The 14,561-nt window shown below is 39.4% G+C and overlaps 1 protein-coding gene across 3 annotated transcripts in view; it reads left to right on the top strand.

The window, feature by feature from the left end:
* The window catches only part of UNC13C (unc-13 homolog C), an 855,380-nt gene that overhangs the window by 138,849 nt on the left and 701,970 nt on the right, over positions 1-14,561 (top strand). For 2 of the 3 annotated variants that reach the window (XM_044925027.2, XM_044925028.2), the window contains exon 1: positions 6,853-7,634. The exons of the other annotated variant lie outside the window; for it this stretch is intronic. The gene's annotated coding sequence lies outside the window, so the exon portion shown is untranslated. Of the gene's footprint in view, positions 1-6,852; positions 7,635-14,561 lie in introns of those variants that run through there. 3 annotated transcript variants of the gene reach the window in all.

A 14,561-nucleotide genomic window follows, 5' to 3' on the forward strand; every position in this document is an offset into this window, starting at 1 on the left:
CATATTAATTCAGTTCAGTCACTCAGTCATGTTCGACTCTTTGCGACTTCATGGACTGCAGCGCACTAGGCCTCCCTGTCCATCACCAACTCCTGGAGCTTACTCAAACTCATGTCCATCGAGTTGGTGATGCCATCCAACCATCTTATCCTCTGTCGTCCCCTTCTCCTCCTGCCTTCAATCCTTCCCAGCATCATCAGGGTTTTTTCTAATTAAACATGTTAATTATTACTAGCTAATATTTATGAAGTCCCTACTACATGTCTTGTGTTTACCAAACTGCTTTACAAGGACTCTTTCACTTGATTCATCAGCAAGAGTATGAATAGGGGTTATTTTTATACAATTTTACAGATGTAACTAAAATTTAAAGAGGTTAAGAAACTTGACCAAAGTCAGGAAGGTAAGTATTAATACATGTTATGGCAGAAAGTGAAGAGGAACTAAAAAGCCTCTTGATGAAGGTGAAAGAGGAGAGTGAAAAAGTTGGCTTAAAACTCACATTCAGAAAACGAAGTTCATGGCATCTGGTCCCATTACTTCATGGGAAATAGATGGGGAAACAGTGGAAACAGTGTCAGACTTTATTTTTTTGGGCTCCAAAATCACTACAGATGGTGACTGCAGCCATGAAATTAAAAGACGCTTACTCCTTGGAAGGAAAGTTATGACCAACCTAGCATATTCAAAAAACATATTCAAAAGCATATTTGATAGCATATTCAAAAGCAGAGACATTACTTTGCCAACAAAGGTCCGTCTAGTCAAGGCTATGGTTTTTCCAGCGGTCATGTATGGATGTGAAAGTTGGACTGTGAAGAAAGCTGAGTGTTGAAGAATTGATGCTTTTTAACTGTGGTGTTGGAGAAGACTCTTGAGAGTCCCTTGGACTGCAAGGAGATCCAACCAGTCCATTCTGAAGGAGATCAGCCCTGGGATTTCTGTGGAAGGAATGATGCTAAAGCTGAGTTGACTCATTGGAAAAGACTCTGATGCTGGGAGGGATTGAGGGCAGGAGGAGAAGGGGACGACAGAGGATGAGATGGCTGAATGGCATCACCTACTCGATGGACATGAGGTGAGTGAACTCCGGGAGTTGTTGATGGACAGGGAGGCCTGGCATGCTGCGATTCATGGGGTCGCAAAGAGTCGGACACGACTGAGTGACTGAACTGAACTGAACTGGGGGTTAATATTAGAAACATGGCACTGTGATTGCAGACTCAGAACTTTTTGATGTTGTGTTGTATCACTAAATCCTGCTGCTGCTGCTGCTGCTAAGTCGCTTCAGTCATGTCTGACTCTGTGCGACCCCAGAGACGGCAGCCCACCAGGCTCCCCTGTCCCTGGGATTCTCCAGGCAAGAACACTGGAGTGGGTTGCCATTTCCTTCTCCAATGCATTAAAGTGAAAAGTGAAAGGGAAGTCGCTTAGTCGTGTCCGAGTCTTAGCGACCCCATGGACTGCAGCCCACCAGACTTCTCCATCCATGGGATTTTCCAGGCAAGAGTACTGGAGTGGGGTGCCATTGCCTTCTCCGTCACTAAATCCTAGTTCCCTGAAATCAACAACAACAAAAAAGGAAATGAAGAACTTTCTATTCATCCAAATACTGTGTCTTTTTAGCAGATTAGAACACCTTCAAAGATACCTTCATCTGATGACTTATTTGCTTGAGTACAGTGCTGACACTAATTTTACAGAAGGAAAATTAAAAACAAATAGTACATCAGAATGAAAATATAAATGCTATCATGCCAAACGGAGAAGGCAATGGCACCCCGCTCCAGTACTCTTGCCTGGAAAATCCCATGGGCAGAGGAGCCTGGTGGGCTGCAGTCCATGGGGTCGCTAAGAGTCAGACATGACTGAGCGACTTCACTTTCACTTTTCACTTTCATGCATTGGAGAAGGAAATGGCAACCCACTCCAGTATTCTTGCCTGGAGAATCCCAGGGACGGGGGAGCCTAGTTGGCTGCCGTCTATGGGGTCGCACAGAGTCGGACACGACTGAAATGACTTAGCAGCAGCAGCAGCATCATGCCAAATAGCATTTGATATTGAATGATGATTACTCAAAGTCTAATGATCATTACCCAAACAGAAATATTCTAAGACAGCATCTGTTTCAATAATTTTACTCCCTTTATTTATTAAAAAATTTACAAAGTTTGTTGTCGATTATCGTGTTTAACAAATACCTGTCAGCTCCTTGCCTTGAAACCAGTCTTAAAACAGGAGTTGAATGGCTGACTTGTAATCTAGTCGCCATCATTTCCAAGTTCTGTACAATCAGGTAAGTCAGAAAAATAGTCTTTTTGAATTTCTGTTCATCATTTTAGTAGGAGACCAATAACAAGACCACTGGGTCTTGCAGGTTTTTAAAAGATGAGTATCAAATGACAAATGTATGTAAAAAGCCTTTGTAAGGGTGTTAAACTTCAGACATTTTTATGGTGTTATGGACTCCCCACTGTTGTAACATGCAGTTAGAAGGTTTAATCTGGCACATAAATATGAGACAGCTGGTGTGAACTAAGGATGCCATTTGGACCAAGGAACAGAACAAAGCTAATTGGCTACACGGGAACTCAACCCGTGTCCTTAGCCTCATTAACTCTGTGCTCTACTAAGTAAGCACACTCACACAACCTACCTTTCACAAGCCTTGATTTCATCTGGGCATTGATGACATCAAGATGAGTGACCCTGATCTCGGTCCTCAAGGGACATTCTAGCATGCAGTGTCAGGCAGATGCATAAATAAATAGGTAACATACTTTATAATAAACTAATGCCGTAGTAGAGATTTATAAAAATGTTAAGAAGGCCTGGAGAAGAAAACTACCAGCGTTGACAAAGGAAGTATGGTATTCTCATCTTGTTATTGAATTTGTAGAACCCAACATTTTTACATCTTAAAACACTTAAGTGCACTTAAATCTATATGTTAAATAATTTCCTTATTTGGAAATTTCAAAGATACATTTTCCTTTCTTTCTTCCTACTTTTCCCTTCCTCCCTCCATCCCTCTCTCTCTTCTTTTTCCTTAACAGTAAACATTTAATATATTACAGTGTCTGTGGGTCAGAAATTCAGGAATATCTTAGCTTGGTGTTTCTGCCTTAGGGCTTCTCAGGTGGCTTCATTCAGCATGTTAGCAGGGGCTGTAGTCATGTCAAAACTTGAATGTGGCTTTCAATTTCAGCTTTCATAATGGTTTGTGCACATGACATTTGGCAGGGTGTTTTGTTTCTTTTCCAGCTGTTAGCAAGAGACCTTAGTTCCTGGCCATGTTGACTTTCTCCTAGGCTGCTTGAGTGTTCTCATGACATGTTATCTAGCTTCTCCCAGAGTGAGCAAGAGAGAGTGGGTGAAGGAAGGCTGTGGTACTCTGTGTGACCTAGCCTCCAAAGTTAGGCACTGATACTTCAGCTCTAAGGTACGGTTTTTAAGTGACCCATAATTTAATGGAAAAGTTTAAGAATAGAACTTAATGTGTGCTTTACCATCATGAAATCAACATTTTGCAAATCTTTGCAAGTTGCAATGGATGGCTTATTCCAAAATATTCATTTCCCTACATATCATGCAGTTATACAGAGCTAGAAACATCAGCTTGCTATTTTAGGTGTAATCAAGTTTATGTCCTCAGGCATCATGACAGGTCATCAGTGTTACCGATTCATTTGAATTGATACAGAGAGCCAATGATTGGTCACAGTTGTTTTTTTTTTGTTTTTGTTTTTGTTTTTTTAATATTGACATCCAGTGATTGGCTCCCAGTTCCCTGAAACAAAGAGTGAAGACTTCTGGAAAGCCGAAAGTACAATTCAGTTCACACAAGCTGATTTATGCTTTTTCAAGAATTCTTTTGTTGCTTAAAGCCAAGTGTGCTGGCAATAACAGAATTATACAAAAATAGCCCTTTTACTCGATCTTTTTGGTTTAGTCAAGCTTTACTACCAATAAAAAATGACCAATGATCCAGATAGCTTGCTTTTCTCACACCTGAGCCATAAATGAGACAAATGATCTGGCCTAGCTTATGTCCTGGGATATGGGAGATGAATAGTACCCTCGAGGTTTTATCCATTCTGAAAGTACAGCTGAAAGAATTAGAAGAAAATAGTTTTATTGTCAATCTGTGAGTAAGTTTTGGGACACTGTATGTGGAATTGTAGGTATATACCTGGAAATCAATCATTTACTCTCCTGTGTTGTTTACGTCACTAATCCAAGAATTCCAAAAGCTCTTTGCAGAAACTAATGTGTCTTATTAATAAGCATATGCAGGACTCTAACTCAATGCTGCATTTATATCATAGTGATTATATATTATTCAAATCAGATACTCAGCAGGAAAACTACCCATCAAGTGCCGAGGAAATTCTCTTAGGGAATGTGGTGTCCTTTCAGGTCAATGAAGTCATCAAGGTCTGCCATTCTTTCCAGTTGTGACACATTTTACTAGCAGCTGGTGTCCCTCAGATACATGATTCCTGCCACTTTCAGAGATGTAAACCATTTCTGTTTTGAAACATATAACCAGAATGTTGACGATTAAAGTGAAGCAATGCATTTATCAGAACACACACACACACCTGCTTTGGAGCATTCCTCTTAAAAACAGACTGACAATTATTAACCCTGTTACTGTTTCCTCTGTGAGTATATTTGAATTAGGACAGTATTTTTCACACCTCTTTTCATTATACTACATAATACGTTCTGGACACCACTCAGAGTTAAGATCCTCTTACTTGTATTTTCTTCTGTAGGTTTAAACATTTAAACCACTGGCGTGTGTGTGTGTGTGTGTGTGTGTGTGTGTGTGTGTGTGTACATGCACATGTGGTTGCTCAGTCATGTCCAATTCTTCGCTACCCCATGGACTATAGCCTGCCAGAGTCCTCTGTCCATGGGATTATCAAAGCAAGAATACTAGAGTGGGTTGCTATTTCCTCCTTCAGAGGATCTTCCCAACCCAGGGATTGAACCCGTGTCTCTCTCATCTGCACTGGCAGGTAGATTCTTTACCACTGACATTATATCCCAGTTTATTGAGGACTTATATATATATATATTGCACTAGGCTGGGTGCTAGAGGCTCCCAGCTGGTGATGGCCTTAGCGCTTTGTTCTGGGTAATGCACACCAGAACAAGAAGAAAAAGGACTCTGTGAATAGGTGTTCTTTTCTCTATGTATTAAAGAACACTCTTCAAAACTGTGTATTGGCTAGCCTGAATTTTTCTGTATAAAAAGTCAGGTTTTACCCTACAATCCACTTTCAGGTCTAAGAGTTTTCCTTTGCTGCTGTTGAGTGCTAACAGCCGGGGGCAGCAGAGCTTTGTCCTGGCAGCCACTCTGGTGCTGCTAAAGGTGGGGATCACACTGCCCCAGTGTTTGCCCCCTGATGCAGCTCCTTAGACTTTGAGCAGCTGCTTGAGTCCATTAACAGTCACTTAAGCAGCAGGTAGAGAAAGCTGTGCTGTTATGAATTAAAGGTAGGACTGAGAACTGGGAAGGGCTTGGCTACCAGCACCTGATACACACACACACACACACACACACACACACACACACACACACACATATGGTGTTAAATTTAGGGACAGTTTTTTGAAACAATCATAGAGATAGTATTTGGTTGTCATATACAGAAGATTGAATGATTTTTGCCATAAGTTTTGCCAAAAATGTGATATCAAGCTTAACTCTTCATTTTGCTAGCAGCTATTCATTGTATAGTAAATATGTAGGCAAAAACAGTCATTTCTAAAGTTGATCACTTTAGAATAGCCATCCTTAATGGAATGCTGCTACTGCTAAGTCACTCCAGTCGTGTCCAACTCTGTGCAACCCCATAGATGGCAGCCCACCAGGCTCCCCCCGTCCCTGGGATTCTCCAGGCAAGAACACTGGAGTGGGTTGCCATTTCCTTCTCCAATGCATGAAAGTGAAAAGTGAAAGTGAAGTCGCTCAGTTGTGCCTGACTCTTCGCGACCCCATGGACTGCAGCCTATTAGGCTCCTCCATCCATGGGATTTTCCAGGCAAGAGTACTGGAGTAGGGTGCCATTGCCTTCTCCACCTTAATGGAATAGCTATCCTTAAATGTACTGAAAAGTGGCATACAAGTCTGGGTCTGTCTATGCTTCTTATATTGTTTATCTCAGCTGATAGTTGAGTGTTCAGTCCTGGAACCATCCTCCTATTTTTCCAAAAAGCTGAGAAAAGTAACTAGGAGAAAGCCAGCAGACCAGATGCAGTCTAAAACCTACAAATTATTCCAGGACTTAAGCTTCTTGAAGGCTCTATTTTAAGATCCTTACTTTTTTGTGTTTGTTTCAACAGGAGGGTTAGAGGATAGAAAATGCTTTATTGATAGAAAGTGGGAGCTGTTACTCCCCCCACCTCCTCCACTCCTCAAAACTAAAAAAGAAAGCAAGGCCATTCAGTTCCTTGCCAGATCTGTAAAAAGCTCATATCAAATGGGAAGACATTATTTCTAAGTGAGAAGCAAAACCTCTGTATCACTCTAAGTTTTCTACCATTTCCCACTTTGATGTGTGTGTGTGTGTGTGTGTGTGTGTGTGTGTGTGGTATTTAATTCAGATTTTTGAGCAATCACCTTCAGATGGATTTCCACTCATTAAAAAGAGGAAAACCACCTGAACTGAGATCTCAGCATCTCCTCCCTGTAAATAGGGGGATCTGTTTAGCCGCCTCTTGGTGGCTAACTGGGAATTATACTGTGTGCAGTGTACTTCTCATAATCCCAAGCAGAGCCAACTACACCTACACCAGTGATTACTACATTATCTGTTACCAAAGAGGCTGCAAACGCGGCCAGCCCAACCGACCGTAGGACTGGCTCCTAGGTCATCACTCCGATACCGAGAAAATTAGGCAGAGGAAGCGCCAGCATTAGAGGCGTCTTCCCTAGAGATGAAGCTGCGCCCCACACAGTTAGTTGTCAGTGCGGTGGTGACGGCCACACCTGGCAGAGGCCACAGCGCATCTCTTGAGAGCAGGGGCTGTGGCTCGGCCCAGAGTCGCTGCTGGGTGCAGCGGCGGCGGCGGCGGCAGAAGGAGCCGAGGCGCTACGGGTAGAGGAGCCTGGGGATCGCAGCGTCTGTGCTGCATTCCCCAAAGCGGCCGCGGCAGCGCTTGGGAAGTTCCCAGCACGCACTCAGCCGCGCTGTTCCTCACCCTCAGTTGTTGATGAGCCTGGGCGCTCCTCAACGCGCGGGGAGACAACCCCTTCTGCTTTCTTAGAGACAGAGATGAGAAATGAACTGCCGAAGGAATCTGGCAAGGAGGAGAGTGAAAGGCAGTTTGGTGCCAGCAGCTAAGTTGTAGAATTGCTTTGGAGGCTGCCCCGGGAGCACAAGAGAATTTGACAAGAACAGACACCGTTGCAGACCCCAGGCGTGCCTGATTGCACTTGAGTCAGATCGCTGGGACACAGCCTTCGCTCCAACTGTCTGTGGCCGAATAAAGGGAAGGAGACTAGAAACGGGATTGCAAAGTGATATTCCTGAAAGGAAAACACAGACACTCGAGAAGGAGGGGAGGGGGGAACAGCCCAGCTGGTGTGTGCATTTTTTTTTAAAGGAGAATCCCTCAGGTATGTTCTCTTTTTCTCCATCAGCGCTGCCTCATCTGCATGGATTATGTGTGTGTCTTTCCTGGTCGACTCTTTTTGTCTGCACTTTAATTCACAACCAGGGGGTTCTCCTAGTATAGTAGATGAATTTATCAATGGTCAGCTCTCCTGTGTTTATAATATGGTTGGTTCTGTTGAGGATTATAGACTTCTCAGGCATTGCTTTATGTTAAATGCAGAATGATAAATGATTGCTTAGTTTCTGCTCAACTTTCAGGGGAAGATCTGCTCAGGGAAAAACAAAACTGAGATAAAAGGCTAGGGCATTCTCTAAACCCTTGGGATTCAGGGGAAGGATGAGGGCTAAACAGTAAAGAAAAGTTGAGGGCTTCTAGGAAGGGGTTAAAAGACAAGATGTCATAGACTAGCATTGTTACCACCCAGGTGTTTTTCCAGCTCAGCATCCAGTCTGGAGCAAACTGAGCTTTATCAGTGGTTCTGCATTTCCACCTCTTGATCAGTCCTTCAAGATAAAGATCCTGCAGATTGGCTTTCAAAAGATGAAATGCTTTAATTGTGTACTTGGTTCTGTTTTACAATTGTTCTACCCTGCCGAAGGAGGCAGTCTAAAAAAAAAAAAAATCGCTCTGATCCAACAGCTTGAGTAAACCCGAACTTCTGCAATTACATCATCGATACACTTGTATAATAAAGAGAAAAACAGATTATGGTAACAATAGTAATGTTGACTGCCTTTAGCACCTGGGCCGAGATGACAAAGCTCAAAGTCACTTTTCTTTATTAGGTTTTTAAAGGAAAAAAGGAAAGTGGTGGGTGAGTAGCACACATAAAATGAGTTTTTGAAAATACCTTGTATTTCTTTAAAAACCTAAGACTATAAGTTTATCTCATTTTTAATTAATAATAAATGCAGTGCTTTAAAAATAATCTTGACATCTTTTACACTTAAATATAGTATTATCATGAAAGAGGGTAAAATTAGTAGTACATTAAACATATATGTATTTTAATTCAATGAGCTTTACTAGGAGAGAGAAACAAGAGAATGATAAAGTTTGCTACTTTTTAATATATCAAAGTATTTTATTTTTAAGTGTTTTGTTAATACAGAGAGTTTATGCCAAAGCTGTAAGACACTGATTTTTAATTATTGGTCCTATTTTATTTATGGTTTAAAAGTACAAATGAAATAGAAATAAATGGGATTTAAATTACAATTTATGCATACTGTAAAGTAAATCACCACCCTGCTCTTTTAAAACTAAAACCTCATTTTTGCCAAATGGTAACCATCTGGAGTGCTGATTTGGGCCACCTAGCAGAATGAGGAAATTAGTTGTTTCAAAATTCCACACATTACTATAATAACATCATCAAAACATGGTAAGCAACTGCCATCAGTTCCTGGGTCAGAGAAGTGATTTGGAAGGTGGACAAAAAGTTGAATTTATGAGTGGAAAAAATTGTGTATTTCTTCTGTGTTGACATCTTATGGGGAATGTTATAATATTTATAGATGAAACACTATAGCAGAAATACAACAGTAGTTTTACTGAGTCCATTAAATGATTATTTTTCAAAGAAGTGAGTAAACCAAGCTAAGATAATTTAAAAAAATATTAGAACTCTCATTTTCCAAGTTTCCTTTTCATACTACAATGGAGTTCTGTTGAAAAAATAATTTTTATGAATTATTTTATTGGAGGATAATTGCATTGTAATATTTTGTTGGTCTTTGCCATACATCAACATGAATCAACCACAGGTATACATTCTCTCCTCCCTCCTGAACCTCCCTCTCATCTCCCAACCCATCCCATCCCTCTAGGTTTTGAAAGAGGATAAACAGGTATGGTTTATTTCCTAGTATTTGATTATTCATTGTTAGGCTTCCATTATAGAATGTGGTAACTTTTTCCAGAAATTGTCATCAACACGTGATTCAATAAATCCATGCCTCCATGAAATATGAGGTAAACATGTTAGATAAGCCTAGAGAATCCACTTTTCATATGCCTATTATTAACAAATTATTTACATTTCTAGGCCATCTACCCCTTTCTGTGGTTGTTAGTCTTAAATAGTAAAGTAAATGTGTGATGCATAGATCTACTTGTTTAAGAGCACATGGAACATTGTAAACAGATGGCAACTGAGGTGATTCCTTTTTCAAAGACAAATTATATGAAGTATGTGTGTGTGTGAATGTGTGAGAGAGAGAGAGAGAGAGAGAGAGAGAGTGTGTGTGTGTGTGTAGGGGTCAGTTGAGAAGGAAATAGCTTTTTTGTCTTGGATGATTTAGGACAAATCTATGATTTTGAATATCTTTTTGTCAGTACTCCATTTACTTTTATTTCTATTGACCTACTCAGTTAATGCAATGCATACACCCACTGTGAGTTTCCTTGGGCATTCTGTTACCTGTACATTATCTTCCACTTTTAATACCATCAATTTCTATTGTTCCTTCTTTCCGTTCCATTCTGTCTACTATGGAAGAACTTTCTCTAGAATCTCTGAAATGTGAGAATCATCTTCCCACCTGAAAAAAGAATTATCTTTCAGCTAGAAATTTTGAGATTTTAGAAATATATATGCCAAATTTATTTCTAAAACACACTTTTACAGGTAGAAACTCACTTTCTAACTGTATTATGACTTAAAACCTAATATCAACTTGCTTGAAACCATACATTTAAAACATCATTCAGCAACAATTTTAAGTTCAAGGCATTAACTTTGCATCTGTTGTTGCTGTTGTTACAAATCCTTCTGTCTCTTAAGTTTTCTGTGCTTGGATGGCTAAGCTCCAATTCCCTTCTAGCTTAAAAAAGGGGGGATTTATTAATAGCCCTCTCAGTCTGTAGCTTTTGAGCACACAGAAGACTGAGCTCCCACTTCTGTAATCTCTATGGAGATAATGATGCCACAGCAGTGCTTGCACCATTTGTCTTTTAAAGCGTAGTTAGGAGGACAGGTGGCATTGTAGCCTGGAGACTGAAAGTCCTCCAGAGGAGAAGTGGAAATGAAGACACGCAGTCACTTCTCGTTCTCTTGTGAAACTGATCCAAGAGGCATGTATATTTCGCATATCCTCATTACATTGTCCAGTTTAGCCTCAGCATATAGAAATTATTGTAATTTTGATATGGGAGAATATTTTGCATTATTTTGTCTATTTAGAGAATTAAGAAACTATTTTGTGGAAATAAATGTTGGTTAGCAAGATATAAACTCAATTTAAAAAATTATACTCAGGATTCTCAAAGTATTTAAAAAAGTGAAGTATAAAAAAAGTAATCAGAGAAGATGGGTTTCTCTCTAAAATAGTTGCTTGTCTCCCTTACAGTTTCACAACCTTGTCTTTGTCCTATTTCTTTTCCCAACCATCTCCATGGCCCAAGTCCTATGTAAAACACCTTTTTTTCCCTGAGTATTCTGGCTTTTGAATATCTGGGTGCAGCATGTCTTCTTGGTAGACAAAAAGTGTTTTGGGTGGATATACTTTGTTTCACGTATTGTTCTTGTTATTGAAATAGCCTACTCTAGAAGTAACTTTCCCAGGCTTTTTATACTTAAGGATGGGGAAGAAAAGAAAAAGAGCAAGCTAGGGATAACTATTTCTATTGTACAGATGTTTCTGTTGTACGTGCCTGATGACAGGCATGATCACTAAGTTGGGTTTCTGAGACAGGAAATGTAAAATTGATCCTAGAAAAACTGAGAGAAGAACAAACATGCTTTGAATCATGTCATTGTGAAGTAGTACGAAACTGAAAAACCTAAACAATTGCTTTATTTATGGGAACTACTTAGTCAAAATTGCTAATCAGAGAACTGAAGCACACATTCTAATGAGAGTTCATTGCTTTTTGCTTTCTAGTAGAAAATACTGGAGTTGGTCAAATCCAAGTTCAGTCTCTAGCTGGCTAGGTAAACTCAGGCTATCATTTCTTAGCGTTGATTTCCTCCTCTGTAATGGAAGACTTAACTGATGCTCCTGGAGACTCAGTTCTCAGACTCTGAAATTCTATAAAATCTATGTAATGCAGACTCCATATGGTCAACTCCATTTGAAATGTAGCTACAAAATTACTTGACTCCAATTCATTTTTCCCAAGGCTTATAAATGTCATTTACCTGCTTGATAAGTTGAAGAACCTGTATGGATCTTTTCTGCACTTTTAAGAAATCTGATAGCTTATTTTCCTTCACACAACTAGGTTATGATAAGTATTGTTTTATTAATATTCCATATGACCTCATATTTTATATAAGGCCCTGTATTTGAGAGTCATAAAATATTTGCTCATAAAATATTTGCTGCAGCTTTGATAGATGTTGAAATCCTGCCACATTAACAAGAAATATGGCATTTGGATACTTAGAATAACTTTGAATCATTCATAGAACAGTTTTGTTGAGAGGTTTTAAAAATAAAGTGAGTGCAAATACCCTACTTAGTCATTTGAATAGATTTACTCTCCTTCCAGCTGTCTTCTTCTGTATGGGCACACTCATGAGAACATGCTAGAAAAAAGGGGATTGAGGGGCTCTCTCATGGCTGAAGGTAGAGCATAGGAGATTTTATATTTCCTTCTTAATTTCCAAAAAGATTGATTGGCAAGAGGCAAAATATGTAAATTAATTTCATATATGTAAAAGTAAAAATTTAATTCTAGTTGTTTCTTAGAAAGTGATCTATAGGATTCCCAACAGAGTGTCAAAATATTCTTGGACAATAGGTGAAGAACATCTTTTGATATAGTAGATGACAAGACATATAATCGGAGAAGGCAATGGCACCCCACTCCAGCACTCTTGCCTGGAAAATCCCATGGACGGAGGAGCCTGGTGGGCCACAGTCCATGGGGTCCCTAAGAGTTGGAAAAGACTCAGCGACTTCACTTTCACTTTTCACTTTCATGCATTGGAGAAGGAAATGGCAACCCACTCCAGTGTTCCTGCCTGGAGAATCCCAGGGACGGCGGAGCCTCATGGGCTGCCGTCCATGGGGTCGCACAGAGTTGGACACGACTGAAGCAACTTAGCAGCAGCAAGACATATAATGTTTGATGGATAAATATAACAAGTTACGATAAACACATACATTGGTTGCTGTCTTCCTCCTCTTAGCCTTGAGTGTGAGTGTTCTCTTGATCCTCTGTCTATTCACTATTTTGGTGAGCTGAATTTATTTAGGGACATCTACTTCATTGAGGGTAATTACACTAAGGTGTTCCCACCAAAATTGAGAGAATCAGCTCTTCCAGTTTCTCCCTAACAGCTCCTTTTCCTGACTTCCTCAACCTCTCAGGCTCAAATCTCAAGTCATCATCTGCCTTCTACTCCCTCATGTCCTATATTCAGTTACTAATCACATGTTTTCTCTGTATCATTTCTAGCCATGTATTCTTTCCTTGCCCTGTTGGCACCACCTTAGTTCAAGTTCCTGTCACTTTACAATCAGAATACTGCACTAATCTTCCAATTGTTCTGTCACGAGCCTCTCCTCTGAGCATCTGTTCTGCATACTACTGCCAGATTCATTGTCCTAAAAAATGCCTGGACCATGGCACATGTCACTTTCTGCTCAGAAACTTTCAAGGACATCACATTGTATATGAAATGAAACCTCGAGTATGTAGTGTGGAAAAAATACACCTTTAACAACCACATGCCAGAATGCCTTTTCAGCTTTACCTTTTAGTTCCTGATCAGTCTCTGCCCTAGTTAAACAGATTACTAATTAGGAGATTGGGTTTAGCATATATACTATTGAAAGTATATATAAAGTAAATAACTAATGAGAACCTACTGTATAGCCCAGGGAACTCTACTTAAGGCATTGTGGTGACCTAAGTGGGGAGGGAATCCAAAAACAAAGGAGAAGATGTTTATGTATAGCTGATTTACTTTGCAGTCCAGTAGAAACACAAAACTGTAAAGCAACTATGTTCCAATAAAAATGAAAAAAAAAAAATAGATTGCTCACAGTTTCCAAACTCTGAAATTTTATACAATTCCATCGTACTAAGGTATTTGTATCATTCATTTACTAATGCATCATACACTTTCTCATGAGATTTCACCTTTGATCTTGACCTGTAGTTTAAATATTTATTCTTGCATACAACTTGAAAAAAATTCTAGCAAGACTATAAACACATTAAGTGTGTAAACTTTGACAAATTACTTAAATTTCTGCTTCTTAACTTTACAACCAGAAAATAATGGCTGCGTAAAGTGTATTGCTTCATAGAGTTTTCAGGAAGATTAAATGAGATAATATAGATTAAGTGTCCAAAGAATACTGGCTATTCTTAATTGTAGTTATTTTCATACTCCTAACTACCTTGTATATAAAATGTACGTGCTTAGTAAATTTGTTTGCTATTGTGCTTAATTTGAATTCTATAATATTATCAGTTACTAAAGGGAAAGACTAGTAAGGGGAGACGAGAGGGTGGTATACAAAATAGAATATAACAACAAAAGACTAAAGTCAGAAGGAAAAATTCAAACTTCAATGGTGACTTAAGATAGTAATTTCCTAGCAGTTACATTTAGAGTAAACTAGAATGGCTTTGGATACTCCATTTTTTTAAAATCAAGGGCCCTGAGATTCTAACATTCTTATGTGTATTTTCCATGATACAAAAGGGAACAAATACTAATTATTTTCTGTTAGAGCAGATGGGGATTTCATGAAGAGTCAAACACTGTAAAATGGTCCCAAGAACAAGAAGAGAGATTAGAATATGATCAGTGACCCTATTTTATTCTCATTGTTCAAAGGTCTGACTTTAGGAGGAACTCTATAAATCTATGGTGAATGTCAGGATCTAGTATCCTAGCAGCTCATGAGCACAAGCACTGAAAGGCAGAAGACATGTAGCTTCAAGAGAGATGGAAGATGAACAGTTA

The sequence above is a fragment of the Bubalus bubalis genome, chromosome 11, assembly GCF_019923935.1.
Source record: "Bubalus bubalis isolate 160015118507 breed Murrah chromosome 11, NDDB_SH_1, whole genome shotgun sequence".
NCBI lineage: Eukaryota > Metazoa > Chordata > Mammalia > Artiodactyla > Bovidae > Bubalus > Bubalus bubalis.